Source organism: Falco cherrug, chromosome Z (assembly GCF_023634085.1).
Source record: "Falco cherrug isolate bFalChe1 chromosome Z, bFalChe1.pri, whole genome shotgun sequence".
Classification (NCBI taxonomy): domain Eukaryota; kingdom Metazoa; phylum Chordata; class Aves; order Falconiformes; family Falconidae; genus Falco; species Falco cherrug.
The window spans coordinates 73,612,666-73,628,290 of record NC_073720.1 but is presented as its reverse complement, the minus strand read 5'-3'; positions in this window follow the sequence as shown (position 1 = coordinate 73,628,290).

Sequence of the window (15,625 nt, the reverse complement as noted above, 5' to 3'; positions counted from 1 at the left end):
CTCACGGAGAAGCTCTCTGCAGCATGTTCTCCAAGGATGATAATCGCTCCTGCATCATAATCCAGGTCCCTAAATCATGATGTTCTTTGAGTATTGAATGGTAGACAGACCTGCTGCTGCCTTGGTGTATTAGCTGGATTTTAGCCTCAGTTTCTTCCTGTTACACACTTCTCAGCCTGTTAAAAGCTGGAGGTTGAATTGCTTTCATAATTTGCCTTCTTTCACAGCTTTCTTTTCTCATCCTTTTGTTTGAGACTTCTGCTTTCTTCAGTGTATGTTATATGGTGTGCTACTCCAGAAACTTACACACTTTCTGTTTAACTACAGCATAATTCAAATTTTGGATTGGAATAAAGCCAGGGATTGTGAGACAGTAGAAGAGAAAGGAAAATTTGTTACTCACAAATTTGTTTGGAAACAAAAACTATTTTGCAGTCTCTAATTTGGCTTTAAAATTCATATAGAGAAAGACCATGAACCAGAAATGAATATTTTTGGTGCTTCGGTTCCCATTCCCACAGATGGCAGAGGAAGCCTTGCAGTCAGTGGCACTGCATGAGAACCCTGAGGAGAAGAAGAGATTTGTAGCACATTTGATGTACCCATTCCCTCTGCAAGTGCCCTGACTAGATCATTTGCAGCATGTATACAGCTTTGTCCTGGATGACATAATGTGAAATTTGATCAACTAAACAGTGCAGAAATCCTCTCAGTTTCCCATGACTATTTAACAGTTGCATTTAACATACGTGTTAAATTCGATTCGTATTCGATTAGACATTGCCTGCAATGTGATCAGATTTGGTTTAGAGGGATTGCCTCTCAAACACACTGTGGAAAAAATTTAACTGTCTGGTCTCATTTCTCCAAGGGTATCTCATAATTATTATTCTGTGATTTTTTGTTATGCATTTCATGAATGATGGCTTTGAAAGACAACCCAGAGATGTACATTTCTTATTATCCCAAACTGTGTAATTCATGCATGCAATATTTTATAAAATAAAGGGATATCAGAAAGGGGTAATACTAAGTCTTATCTCTCTGTTCTCTTCTTGCTCCAGCACTGGATTTGTTTCTGAAAACGGATGCATTTCATTATATTGAAACAGCTTTATTACAGCTTTAATATCACAGTGGTTATACCATATGCAATTGCCCTTGTAAGGTAGCCTATTATGTGTGCTCAAAGGCATGTGGTTTTGATGGGTTAAACTGTGTGCTATAGGAACACACTGAGAGACTATAGACTGAATGAGACAACTCAAGATTGGAATGACATCTGTCTCACTCCTGATTTCTGCTGGTGTTTGTGCCTGGATTGTGCCTGTGAATGAAGTGCAGTATAAAGTCAAAAGGGAATTGAGTCTGGTGTCTGTAGAACCCCACACGGAAAAGTTTGTCACTGATGGGTTTACCTAAAAAGTCAGAACTCCTTTTTCTGCACATGATTCTTGAACATGAACTCATTCAGTAAGTCTATGAGAATTTTAACTATTTTAAAATTAATTGCAAATATTTGACAATCAGAACTGGAAAGTAAAACTGAACTTCCTGACTACTATTAGCTAGGCAAAGCATGAAGTATATAGTATATTCTTTCTCTCTCTGTTTTTTTTTGGTCCAAATATGATGTGAAATGTTTTCTGCTAATAGTCTAGCTTGAAATCTTAGGGAAAAAAAAAAGTGTTTTGTAAATGCAGTCCTCACTGAGAAAGTCAATAATGAACTAGGAAAAGCTACTATTTAGTCCTTTCCGTTGGGGTGAATCCTAATGAAAAAGTTGGCTCTTACACACCAACTTTTTTCAAGGTGTGAGGAGAAGCGGGATCTTCATTTCCCATCACAAAACCAAGTGGTCTTTGAATCTTTAGAAACACATTTTTGTAGCCTGGGCTAAAAGGTTAACCTTATGACAGAATCTGTCATCTCCAGCAGTGTGATCACTTCCAGGCTCTCCTCCCTCCAAATCTCTCTGAGATCACCTGAACTGGTCAGCACAAGCAGATGTCCCCAATGTCATGAGTCACCCTGAGTATTTTGGATAGTACAGCAGTAACGTTGGCCCTCCTGAATGAAGCAATGAGAGTAACATGTGGTTGGGAATGTAATGGATTATTTAATTTTCCTTGGCTTTTATTTGTGTTCTCATGAATGCATATGCTTGTGTTTGTGTGTGTATAGGAACGGACAGGGTGAGGAAGCACGCTTTGTATGGAGGGAGAAAGAGGTTTCAGTCAGCCTTCCGTGCAAATTTCTCATTGTGTCTTTCAAAACATTCACTTCACCCATTTCCACTCTGTTTAAAACTTCTAATCTTCAGCTGGATGTAATGACATCTTGCTGTCATCAAAGGAATCTTGAGGTCTTAACAGGCCTTTGCCAAGTCCCCGACATTACAGCGATGTGGGAGCTGCTACCCCCTCTGCTGCCAGTGTGGAGCTCTGAAGTAAATATGAAACTGCCTTTCGTATTTCATAAAGAAATCAGAGTCCAACACTGGTTGTCAAATGCAGAATTAGGATCTTTTACGTATCAGCAAGAAGGGAAAAAAAGGGGAAAAAAGAGAAGTCCTGCCAATTTACCACCTCCAACAAAGACATAGAACCTGCTATAATAACATAATGGATGTTTTTCAAGTTTCTCAACCTTAGGAGAGAAAATATGCACTCATTCACTGGAAAATATTTAGAAAATCACTTTTTTATATAGTCTTGCTGTATTTAGCCAAGAACCTTCCCTAGAGGTAGCGCTCCATACTGGTGGCACAGTGGCCAGCTGTAAACTTAAAATGGGTAGTATCTGAGGAGCTCAAAGCTGCCCTTAAAGCCAGTACCTACAATTTTCTCAGTGCAGGAGGTGGTAGCCTGGAGTGAAGGTTGCGCTCTATACCACTGACATATTTCTGTGCTAGCACAGCATCTTCTAGTGTCCTGCAAATTTAAGATTAAGTAAGGGTTTCATTAGCAGCTGATCGACAGGATGTTTTATGATGAATTTGGACTAACACGCATCAATTAAATAATTGATTATTAAAGATATTTTTTTTTTCTGTTTGCTGTGATGCTTTAAATCTCATGCCATTTATAGGCCAATGTGTTTACTTTGAGATAACCACGCTATACTGGGCATGAGTGAACACGTTGAGGCACTTGTATGTTTACCTGCCCTCCCCCATGGCTGTTATGTAAAAGAGATATTACAGCTTGGGAGTTTATATAGGCTAGCAAAATTTTATGTAAACAAACAACTTAATGGAAGAGGGGACCTGTGCAGAAATGAGAAGTGCCATATGAATGAATGGGGGTAATTCACCCTCTGAATGGTGAGCTCATGCTGTGCTATATTTAACTACTTATTTAAAGCGGTGCTAACTTCACAGCGGTGACACTGGAGAACAGGAGGGCTTTGGTTATGGTGAAAATGGGGAACTTCCCGTGGGTGGCTGGGAGCAGGCAGGATGACATAGGACCTGTGCATGTAAAGGGCAGCAGGGAACGGCGTGTTCCTCACCGGAGGAACATGCCATTTTCCTGAGAGATGCGATACCCCAGGCATGCTCATTTCTGTGCTGAATTCACTTAAATTTGGTTGGGATTTGCTCCCAGTGCCGTTGCTATCGTTCCTCTTGTTCTGGAGCACAGTGAGCTGTCTTGGTGGTCCAAGACCCTGAACTCCCCACACCTTGAGCTCCTTTCAATGGAAGCAGCAGGACAGCCCTGCTCCCCTCTCCACTCCCTTCCTCCTGTCGTGACCTGGCAGACTCCCCACCTGCTGCTCAGAGCAGGGAATCCGCTTCACTGGTTATGGGTCTGGGCAGTGCAAACAAACACTAGGACTCACAGTGTGATTAATATGATTGCTTTCTTGAATGCTATAAATAAATGCCCACAGGCAAATCACTATCCCTAGTAATATAATGGAGGCAGTGATCATATGTTGATCACCCTGGATAGTATTAAAATAAACAACACACAGGAAGGTAAAGAAATAGACTACAGCTTTGACCAAAACATTATAGTAAGCTACAAGCGAAAGAAAGTAAATACACATATGACCTGCTCAGAGGGAAAGCACAGCGTGACAGTGGTAGGGAATCTCAGGCTGGCTGAGAGGCAGCTTCATCGAGTGGTCTCTGAAGCCAAGATTTTATACCCTAGAAGTCACATAGGTTTTTTGTATGGAGAACTTAGATAAGCAAGCCTTTTTTATCAGTTTATGCACAACACGAAGGTGTTACAACACTGGATATGTGCTCCTCCTTAGTTGATAGGTGGTTTTGTCTTTTGGGTTTTGTTCCGTTTGAGTTGGATAGTGTGAGCGAGGCATCACACACCCACAGTAGGGATCAAGGGCCTCAGAAAGTAGAAACTACTCGCCCTGTGCCTGGTCCTGCTCTTTTCTTACAGCTTCAATGGCAGTTTCCCTTCTTCAGCACACTTCTTTGTTGTTTTTTCCAACCAACAGCCTGAACCTCACACCTCCCCATGCTGCACTGCTTTCATCGGACTGCAGGGTCCAGGCAGGTGCATGTCCATGGGGTGGGCAGCACTGACAAACAAGGTGCATGTCTCCACTACTCCTTTGGTGGGATGTTGGCTGCCTCTGCTCAGACCAGCGCTACTCTGCCCCAGGTGGGAGCTAGACGTGTGATACGGCTGCAAGTCTCCATGGGGCTGGGAGGCTCTGCCTTGTTTAGAAAGAGCTCCTGGCGAGGACTGTACAAAATGTTCAGATCAAAACCTCCAGCAATGCAAAGCCACTTGCTTCTGGGTGTCATTACTTGTCCTGATGAGGTTTGCTAAGAGGATCCGCAAGCTGCTAGGCTGCTGCTCGGCTCCATTTCAAGAGAAACTGGCCTGATTTATTGCCTGGTGTCGGTAGCACATTGCAGTCCGACAGTCGTGGACTGGCAGGGGAACGGACAAGATGACTTGGTATCTGTATGTCTTGCATGTGAGATCTTCAAGTCAACAGCAAAGCATGCTAATGATCTGTCCTCTCATTAATCTGGGATGTGAAAAATTTTGAAATACTGTCTGGGAACCAGGTGGCACCTGTCTAGACAAAACAATAAAGTTTTTGGCCAATCTATTTTATGTGTAACACACTGCATGCAGACATGGCACTGACACTTGTACGCTGTGCTGAACAGCACTGTTGTCTCTTTTGCAAACAAGGTGCATTATTTCCCTGGGTGTTCAGGGCAGCAGAGTACTGGATTTGGCTTGCATGAGATAAATCCTGTCAATGAAAGGGACACACTGCCTATTTGGAAACATATCCTGACTCAGCAAGACTTGCACAAATATTTTCCTTGGACAGCTACCATACAGTCAAGTAGCTGCTACTACACTTTTGCCCTTTTGTGCCACTCCAGACAAAGGATTATCTGTTAGCAAGAAGATTTTTAAAATAACTTGAGATAAAATGTTAGATTAGAATCTTACACATGAGATAAAAGTATCTCTCTCTATGATAAAAAATATGCATAGTTCATACTTTTGGGACTGTGAGATCCTCTTTGGCTTCACTGGCAACCCTTCTAACTTTACTCAGAGTTTAGTGGGGCTGATAATTATTCACTGCTTCTGCCAACACAGGAATGAAGGGGCCCCCAATGAACTTAACAACAAGGAAGCAAAAAATCTTACACAAGGCACCACTACATGTGCAGGAGGCTACAGATGTCAAAAGCACGAAAAAATTTAAAGAAAAAGAAAAAAGGATCCCACAAATTCACACAGGGGAGGCCCACCTACTTTCATTACATTTTATGGTTTCAGTGCCTTACAGTTCTGTTTTCTCAAAGCTTTTAGAGGAACACTGGACAAAAGACTTACTTTATGGATGTAGGTGTGACCTGATCTGGTACTTTTCTTAAAATATCTGCTGATGACGGTTGGAGCCAGGATACCAAATGTCTGACCTTCTGATGCCTGATTTACTACTTCTATTGTGAGACTCATTTGCTAAAGGGCCCGGATTGTAAAATCTGGGCTCAGATCACGGATCTCTACTACCTGAAGGACATTTGGTTGGTCTGAGCTTGACATAAAGCATGTAACTGGACAAAAAGAAATTAACTTTCTGTTTCCCTTTGTAGTGCTTTATTGTCTCTTGGATAATGTTATAATACTTGCTGAACAAATATCTGTGCACCCTTCAATGGGTCAATGCCTTGTGTGCTTCTGCAGGGTCAAGGGGATCAGAAAAACTCTTCTTGGTGTAACTCAAAGTCTTGCTACCCACTGACTTGTGTCAACAGCTTTTGAAGCCTTCACCATGTTTCCAGCTGACAAAGATGCACCAGTATTAAAAATTGAAGGGAAATAACTGGGAGGTATAATGAAAAACTGACCAGAGGATACAGAGCAAGGAGCCAAGCTCATCTGCACAGTCAGCTGCTAGAGGCCAGCACTGAAGCTGTACAGCTGCCCATGCTAGTACCTGCACTGCAAAGGGAGTCCAGCCCTGTGGTCCCACTGTGCTGACTGGGATTGCACACAGTCGCTTTCCAAGTTAAAATCAAGAAAACATGCGTTAGGAACCTCTGTCTCTGAGCCAGCCATAGGGAAACTTGCTGAAAGCTGAATGCACACACCACTGGTTTCCAGAGTCTGGTCATGTCTCTAAGGCTACCCCTGCACTGCACTCATTTGGTGCACCAACATTTCAGGGCCAAGTAATTTTCTTCCTGCAGACTTGGCAACGCCATTACTTGTAAACATTGACACAGCATCATCAGCGGCATTTCTTAGCAGGTGCTCTTTCCATTCAGTCACTACCAGCTATCAGTCCTCTGGCTTCAAATGATGGCGGCCAAATGTGATTCTTTCAGTTCCAAACACTGGAACTGTTGATCTAAGCAGCTGGCTGCCTCTTCTCCCCTGGGCAGGCCTTTTTCCAAGGGAATCCGTGATTCATCTGCAGATGGCTCCCTGGTTCGGCAGGCAGCTCCACCCACAGCCAAGAAAACGGGCAATCCCAGCGCTAGCTGCCCCAGCAAGGATGTGAGCCCCGCTGCTGGCACAGGTGTACCTGCATTTCCAGAAGCTTCTTCCCATTTCTTTTGGGCTCAACACTTGGCTGAACGGTAGGAAAGAAAATGGCTTGCAGGCACACCATCCTGCTGCAAATATGCCTTCCAGCAACACTGTGATACTGCAGGATGACACCTGCAAGGCACCCCAGGATGGATGTGACTGCTTCTGAGATGGTCTGAGATGGCTTTTCTGTCATCCTGAGGAATGCAATTTGTCCTGGCAAAGCAGCAGCAAGTGTGTTGATGCTATTACCAAGTAACAGGCATGGTGGTGTACAGCAGGGATCATTTCCTTATCCGCTCAATTTCCTGGGGAAGGAAAAGTGAGGCAGAAGTATGAGACTCGTCCTTCACCCTTCCCTAGCATAGTTAGTGCTGCTTACTGGCCCTTGAAGTCAAACTTCTTTTAATTCTGGTGCCAGCAGGAGAATTTGGCTTGCTCAGAGCATGCTTGAAAATGCCACACTCACTGTTGACAGCAGGGTTTTCATAGTGCCAATGGTTATGCAAGGCAAAGATTTATAACATCTATGCTGATGTGAATCCAAACAGTTTTGACCACGTAATGCAGCTTTTTGAGTTGCTGCATATTCATGCTGGAGTTATATAATACAAGTGACCCGCACCTGACCTCCCCTGGCAGCTTCCTGCATGTAATTAGAGATCTCTTGGTGACAAATTTATGCTTGGATCCAAACAGTTTGGCAAATTCCAGATACAGAAATTTCTGGCAAGCTGGGAATCCAAATAGCCCAATGCTGCCCCTGGAGCATCTTCCCAGGGACACACACTTTTGGTAGCAGATGGACAAAGAAAATTTCCTCTCTCCCTCTTTCCTCTTTCCCCTTTCCCCTTGCCTTGGAGGTACTTTCATAAGGAATAGCCTCCTGGTGCCTGCTGCCTGGCTGAATTAATAGGTTACATCGAGCTCCGGTGAAGTGCCTTTTCTATAAGGTTTGTCTTCTTTAAAATCAAATGTATGTCTTGATACAGTCAAAACACTGCCGCCTGCCACCTACACCAGAGCAAATCCGTGCTGTGAGGCTCCCAAGTCAAAATGACAGGAGGGTACTGGATGTCTGCTGCCTCTTTAGTGCTTGTGACACAGCGCTCATCACTGCAGCAGGAGAGCAAGTGTGAAAAACAAGGAGACAAGAACTACCTTGCTAGGTCTGGTAGTTGTCACCTAAACCTGTGGTGGGAAGGCGGAGCTGTAACCCACAGCTCTGATCAGGCAAAACATCAGCCCCAAGATTAACTGAAGGCCAGTCCCAGGACAGCTGGAGTATAGTGCTGGCCCCATGGGAGACCCAGTGGATGAAGGGTGTGTGGGACACTAAGATACATTACTCTTAGTTTTACCTAGCATAGCTCTAGCCTGAACAAGCAAATGGGTGGCCTTAGGGCCATGGTGAGTTGCCCAGCAATGTTCAGTGAAGCATGGACTTGTTTAAAAAACATTTTCCTATTTCTGTCTAAACAGAGGCTTCAAACCTACACCCACAGTAGCATAATGGAAATTTTGCAAGACCCACCAGAGCCAACTCATTATAAAATGAGGCTCATACAAAATGGGATAGCCTGTCTGTGGGTGAGCAAAGTGAAACTCTCTACTGCTATCATGAATGGGTCTGGATCAAGCTAGTGTATTTTGTATAAGCTGCTGAGAGTACTCCTGTGGAGCCAGTAGGTGAGAATACTTAACAGAGCTTGCCATAGGGGTGTGTGCAGTTTATACCTTTCTGAGCACAAAAGTTCGGTGTTTTGACACAGAGACTTGCCCATAAATATCTGACAAGGAATCAAAAACCTATTACCAAACAAACAGGATAGCTTTCTGAAACATGCTCAGCCATGTTCTCCACCCTGCTCCTGGTTTTGTTTGTTTTGGGGTTTTTTTTGTTGTGTTTTTTTTTTTTTTTGTCTTCTCACAATCCTGGGTAAAATGCCAAAAAAAAAAAAAATAGGGTACATTTCAATCTATTATATGTAGCGTAATGGGGTCTGATCCAGCTTTCATTTGTCAGTTGAAAAGTCCCATTACACTTACTTGGGAGACAGCTACAGTACACAGTGAACTGTAGTTAAGTTAAACACAAACCCAACCACTGAGAAAGCAATGAGAAGTGCCATGATAGATGTTTTCCCCTGGTGTTAGAATCCTTGGGGATGCAAGGTGATAGGTGTGCCTGAACCTTTCTGGGAGAAGTTATTTCACAAAGAAACAGGCCCTTTCATGGGCTCCTTCATCTAGGAATGAACCAACTTATTCCACAGAGGTACTATACTAAATCGGTTAGACTGAACCTGTGATAAAATAGTATTTGGGAAACTGTCTTGGAGGCAGAGGGTTAGGATCTCTGTTGCTTTCTTTCATTCTTAGGTATATCACTTTACAGGCTGTTGGGACTGACTGTTCCCTGGCTTTCTCTGACAAAGCAGTGACAAATTTCTGCAGGTGTCCTGGGGCACAAAGCATTGCTGTTTGATGAATAGTGGTCAAAATTAATAGTGCTGCAGACTTGGAAGGGCCTTGGACCACACAGGTTGCATCCTCACTAACAGACAGTGCTTCTGGCTGGGCACTTCTGTGCTATCTCTCATTTAGAGTTATTTGTTTGAAGGAAAGAGAACAGGGGTGGGGGGAATCAACTCATCAGCTCTCACACTGCTTGCCCAAAATTTTCAGTCCTTACTAACAGAGACCTTCTCGCCTCTCCTCCCTTCAGATCCTGAGAAAACAAAACAATAACTCTCATGACTCAATACCTCTTTGGGTCAGGCTGCTTTGCTCTCCTCCCTCCTCTTATTGCAACAGCAGCTTGAGGACAAGATAAGGTTAAGCATTGCACTCGGTAGCATCAAGGTTTGTTGAGGCTGACACGCAAGTAGTCACTAGCTCTTGGTTGCATATAAAGCTACAAGCTGCATCTTTATCAGCTGGAAGCACAGAAAGTTAGAAACTCACAAAGGGAAAAAAAATAATATAAACAGAAATCATCTGTGGCCCTCCATATGGGATTAAGAAATGCCAGGAAGAAATAAGTTTCTCCATCAAACCCCCCCAAAAAAATCCAAACAAGAGGAGCTGTAACTGCTGAGGTCCATGGCTTTTGCAACGGAGTGAGCAGTTTCACACAAGAGCAAGCTGCGCAGGTGTAAAGAGTGCAGGGCTGGGAAAGCAACAACAGGTTTGTGGAGGTCGGATTTCTTGGCAGGGGTGTGTGTCTATCCTTTAGGGGATGATGGTCTGCCAAAATATGCTGCACACTCAAATCACAGCCACTGACTATGCTGCCACAAGGGAAAAGACAGCACAGCATATTTTTCTGGGAGAAGAATGAAATCAGAGGAGCCAGAAAAGCAAAAGTCGTGAGGTAGAAGCTGACTGAAGGTCATTTACCAGCTCCTACAGTTCAGTTCTACTTGTACATCTTGTAAGGGAGACAAAACTCACTCTTGGCTAGCCAACACTGCTTCCAGGAGGGGATCTGTAAAGGTTTACAGCTTTCATTTCATGCTTTGTTTCTGCACCACAGTTTGCTTTGCCAGCACATTTCATGTGTCTGTGTGTGTGCTCGCAAGTTGGAAGCAACGTCTGCCAACTCAAGCAGGCTCAGGCCACATGCAGCATCTGTGGGGCTCTTAGAAGTAACAGCCGTTGCTTTTCGGGGCAACGAATTAGCTTATAAATATTTACAAGACTGTCAGTTACTGGGATGCAGAGCCGTTAGCAAGACAGTTCTGATCAAAATATGGGAGGTGGGGCTTCAGCATGCCTGACTAATTATAGTCTAGCAATTGCCCAGCAAAATCATTTATGAGCCCAAGGAAAGCAGTGTCCTGCTCTCTGCTTCACAAATAAAGCAACAGCGTACTTTGGAGGAGAGCTGCAAAATCCAGCACTGCTCAAAACATGACCCTTGAGACTGCATTTTTTGATCTATATTTAAGCACACCTCTGTTTCAGAGGGGCTAAAGAACTTCTTCCCACACCCTTACGTGTTGTAGGAAATCAAGCCTGAATACACCCAGAGCCCCAGGTCACACAGCCCCAGCCTCAATGAGACCTGTGCCAATGGTAGAGGCCCAAAGGTCACTCCAGTGTTTCGACTACCTTCCATGCTTCCTCACGAGGAGACGTAGCCACGTCTAACATCTCCTGCAGGGACAAATGCTGCTCTCCCCCTCTTGGTAGGGCAGTCCAGGGACTTAACAGCAAGGTGCTTACTGTCTCTGGGAAGGGCTTGCTCCTTATCTCCCTTGGAGCAATCTGTGTCTGGGTCACATCTGCAGGCACTAAATCAAGCCTCTGGAGGCTACGCTGGCCTTTGCAGAACCAGAAATTTGCTGCTGCAAGCTGGATGCCGTCCTTGTCTGAAAGAGCCAACTTTGCATACCTGGAGGACAGGTCCTTGGAAAAAGTAACGCCTTCCTCAAAATTTAAATGGATGGGTTTTTTCTAAGAGGTCATGGATTTTTTAGTACAAGTTTAGTCTTAAAAATTAGGAAGTTGTTTTTTATTTTTTTTAATGACCAAGTGGTAAAAGAACTCAAGGCTTGGCACACTGGTTTTGAACATGGGTACTCCACACCAGTAATCCAAGGGATAGAAAGGAAAAGATGAGCTACAGTGACTAGGTGAAAGACTCCAGCACATGAGGAAGTTAGAAGCTTGATACAGATCACCTCATTTTCCCTGATCCAATCCACATGAGACACCAGCAGAGCCCGAAAGTCTGAGCCTATGGTCTGCACTGGTCTGCAGGAAGCTCAGTGGCAGGGATCAAGAGGGGCATAGAGTTCCTGGTTTGGTCAGATGTCCACAGCTTTGTCAGACTTGGAAAAACCTGATGCCTGTGGATAATGCAGGAGCTAAGATCTGTTGCTCCCTTTCCAGTTGTTGCTCTTCTCTTGCTACTTCCTTAACATGCCTTTTGGCCCAGCGTGTGGCATTGGCTTAGGTCTTGTTCTGACTGACCTATTTTGGGTCACCTTCCCTTATGCAATGCTCCAGCTATAATCTGGGGGCACACAAGCCTCTATCCACACAGATTTAATTGTGGGATCAGGTCTTGAAGACAAGATTTCTTGGAGAGAGGCTGACTCTTACTCTGTGTTTTTCCAGCACTCAGCTTAATGGAGCTGTGATCCCAGTCAAGCCTGGGCTTGGGAGTCACACAGCCACGGCACGAGAGCAGCAGCCTCTTGCTGTGCGTTATCCACTAGGCACTCTTTGCGGAGTAACTACGTGTCTTAAGCCATGGCTCATGTTCAGGAAGTATTTTGGTCAGTGCTGCTTCTGCACATTTTCAGGTCTATGTGGAAAGACTCTTTAGTCCTACTTTTTTAGCTGGTTGTTTTGGCTCTCAGCTCTCAGCTACATTAAAAAAAAAAAAATAATATGGGAATAGAAGCAGCTTTGTTAAGTTTCCTTGTGACTCTTGCAAGGAACAGAAACTCAAGGTGTTGGAGACCTTTTAACGTGTTTAGGAACAAAGGGACCCTGCCATCAGACACTGAAAATCCTGAGTTCTGCTTAATTTATACTGCCACATCCACCCTGGGGAATTTGTGAAGCTTCACTACGCTTTCTCTCCCCAGCCTGTTGTGAGCGAAGAGCGATGCACACACTCGTTGCACTAGGGATCACATGAGACTCTGATGTCCAGCAAGATGAGATGAGTGATGCCCAGTGTCTCTACGATGTCTGATGCAACAAGAATGGAGGCAGCAGGTACATGAGATTTTTTCACATGCCAATAATGTACCTGATCCTGCTCATGCTCTCCACACCTGAGGCGATGCATAAAAAGCCTGGCACCAGCAGCTGTGCCGTCCTACCGCATGCTGCAGAGGTGAGCACCTGTACGGCCAAATCTATACAGATGGAGTGACCGCTCACACTTCCCTGTCTCGCATGGCATCAATTCCTTCATCCTGGACATGAGTCCTGAGGGTGTGTCAGCCCCTCACTTCTCCACCCGTATCTTCCTGTCAAAATCTGTGTGCCCACTCTGCTTGCTCTGATCTGGCAGTAAATTATAGAGACTGCTGATGACTCTTCTGTGGGAGGTCAGGAGTCTCCAGGAGGGAAGGAGAGAATGCTGAATGTTGAGGCAGACTCCAACATGTTCCTTTCGAAGCTCTTGATTTGCCTTATACTATAAAATGCGAATGCTGTGGGGCTAATGAACTACTAATTTCATAACTGATTTTGGAGACAAATGTTAAAGTGGAAAAAATAATGGAAAATAATTAAGTTATATTTAAAATGCTGAAGATGTTTTACAAAAATCAATGCCACAATATGCAAGGACTCACTACAATGTTACTTTTTCTTCGCTGAGGGACAGAGGAAAAAATACCACTGTTTTTGGTGGGGACTCAGTCTTTTGAAGTGTAGAAGAACAGGTCTCTTTCCAGTGTATTCTTCTTTTCCAGTGTTCTTGCAGAGGCAGAGAAAGATAAAATGGTATGTATGAATGATAAAACTAGATGTCTGACAAAAATTCTGAAGAGCCATGGTGAACACAACAGATATTTTGCAAAACTAAGACATATCTGTAAGCAAGATATGCACTTTCTTGAAGAGACACAGATTAATTTCACTACTGTGTCAGGAACTACAACAAAATGAGCAGGGCAAAACTGCATTTATTGAAGGGCTCTGGGGCTAGAGGCTTTTCAAATGCATGCTCATGTTTGTCTCTATCACATGTAAATACAAGTGCTTTTCTGAAAGGAAGAAAAAGCTGTGTAACTCAATGACTTAAACTGACCTTTATATTATACTTCAAAATACCACCTTTTCCTTATCAATTCTTGGCCCCAATTTTACTGCCATTCCCTACCCAGCAAAACACAGAAACGCATCTTTAATTTCAGCCATGTGCTTCAATGCTCTGTTGGAGCAGTGCAGAGCCTTAACTGCTTGTTGAAGCTGACCTTCACAGAGACTGCTGTGACACCCTGGCACCAGGGAAGCCAGCAGGGCTTTCCTCATGGGCTTTTGCAAAGCCAGGAATTTGCTCCAGCACCCCATGGGAATTGCTCAGTGTGTGAAGGATCAAGCTCTTCTCTTTAACAGAAAATGGGAGCTGAAATGTGGCACTCTGCCCATTTGGCTCCCTAGCACTCCCAGGGAGCTTTTGTGCAGCCTTTGACCAGATGTCCTCTGTTTTCTACAGTGGAGCAGTAGGACTGTGAACCTGTTGGCAATATTATGTCCTTAGACTTACCAAATGCTTCTGTGCCTGCTCTCTGGAGGTGGAATGCCTGCTGTAGGGTGAACTTAAACCTTTCACAGGACACAGCAAGTGTCAGGAATGTCAATATATGTTCTATTTAAGGCCGTATTTGTACCAGGTTAGTTTTATTAAAGGACTTAAGAAAGACAGGGTAGAGGTAGGAGTTCTTAGAGGACAACCTGGTATAACTCAAGCCTTACTCCTTCTTTCTGCATCACTGACTTCCCAAACCAGAATGAAAACCAGAAAATAACTGGTCTTCAGTCAATGCTCTTCCCCGAGTTAGATTATATCTGTAGGGCATAGAGGCACTGTACGATTTGTTTAAGAAACATAGTGTCCTCAGGTCTGCCCCGTGTTTCTGAAACACATTTCCATTACAGGTCATCATCATCTGTGTGTATGTAACTTACCCAGCAAAACCTTGGGAAGTCATACACCCCCAGCCTACCCTTTCGTTCACATGTACCTGGTCAAGTTCCAACTCCTTTTTTTCATTAAAGATGCCATAAAAATTTCCAGCTCAGCTCCTGCTACAGGTGGAAGGGAAACTCTTTCCTAAAACCAAAGACAAGATCTTCCTGCATTATTCAGTGCAAAAAAGAAGTGCCTCTCCCTGCCCAGCGTGTAAAACACTGGAGCTTCTGCATGCACTGCTCCGAGAAGCACAAGGCCTTGCAGTCCTTGCTTGGCAGGTCCCACATATGGCCAAGTGGTGGCCGTGATGTAAGAGGAGGGTCACAGCCTTGAGACATGACATGCCTCAAACAATGGGGACAATGTCTTTTGTGCAGAGGAAGTACATCTCCCGGAGGGGAACATGTATTGTGTTTCATGCAACAGAAGATGGAAGCTGTTACAAAGCTTTGGCTGCTGAGTTGCTTGTGTTTGCAGTCCTGGACACCCTCCATTCCTCAGCTCCCTACCCGCTGGCCAAGGGAGGCTTGCAAATAAACAATTAAACAATATTGTCAGGGGGAATTTTTCCAGGAGTTCTGTAAAAGATTGTGGTCAGCTGAAAACAAAACAAGGCCCGATCCCTGGCAGGAGATGTTCAGGACATTGGAGGAGGATTGAACCTCAGCTGAGCCAAAACAAATCCCAAGGAGTAACAACAAGTCAGCAGCCTCCATGTTAAACAAGGGTTTCCTCTCAGTTTATCCACTTCTGTATTGTTACTGCTTTGGTGTCCAGGTCTTGAAGAAAGCATTTTCTCAGAAACCAGAGGTCAAAAAAGACTCTTCAAAAGTCACAGACACCTCTTCACCTCTCACAGTGTTCCGGACCACACACTGCTGCAAGCTATGGGCATGCCCCACAGGGGAGGAGA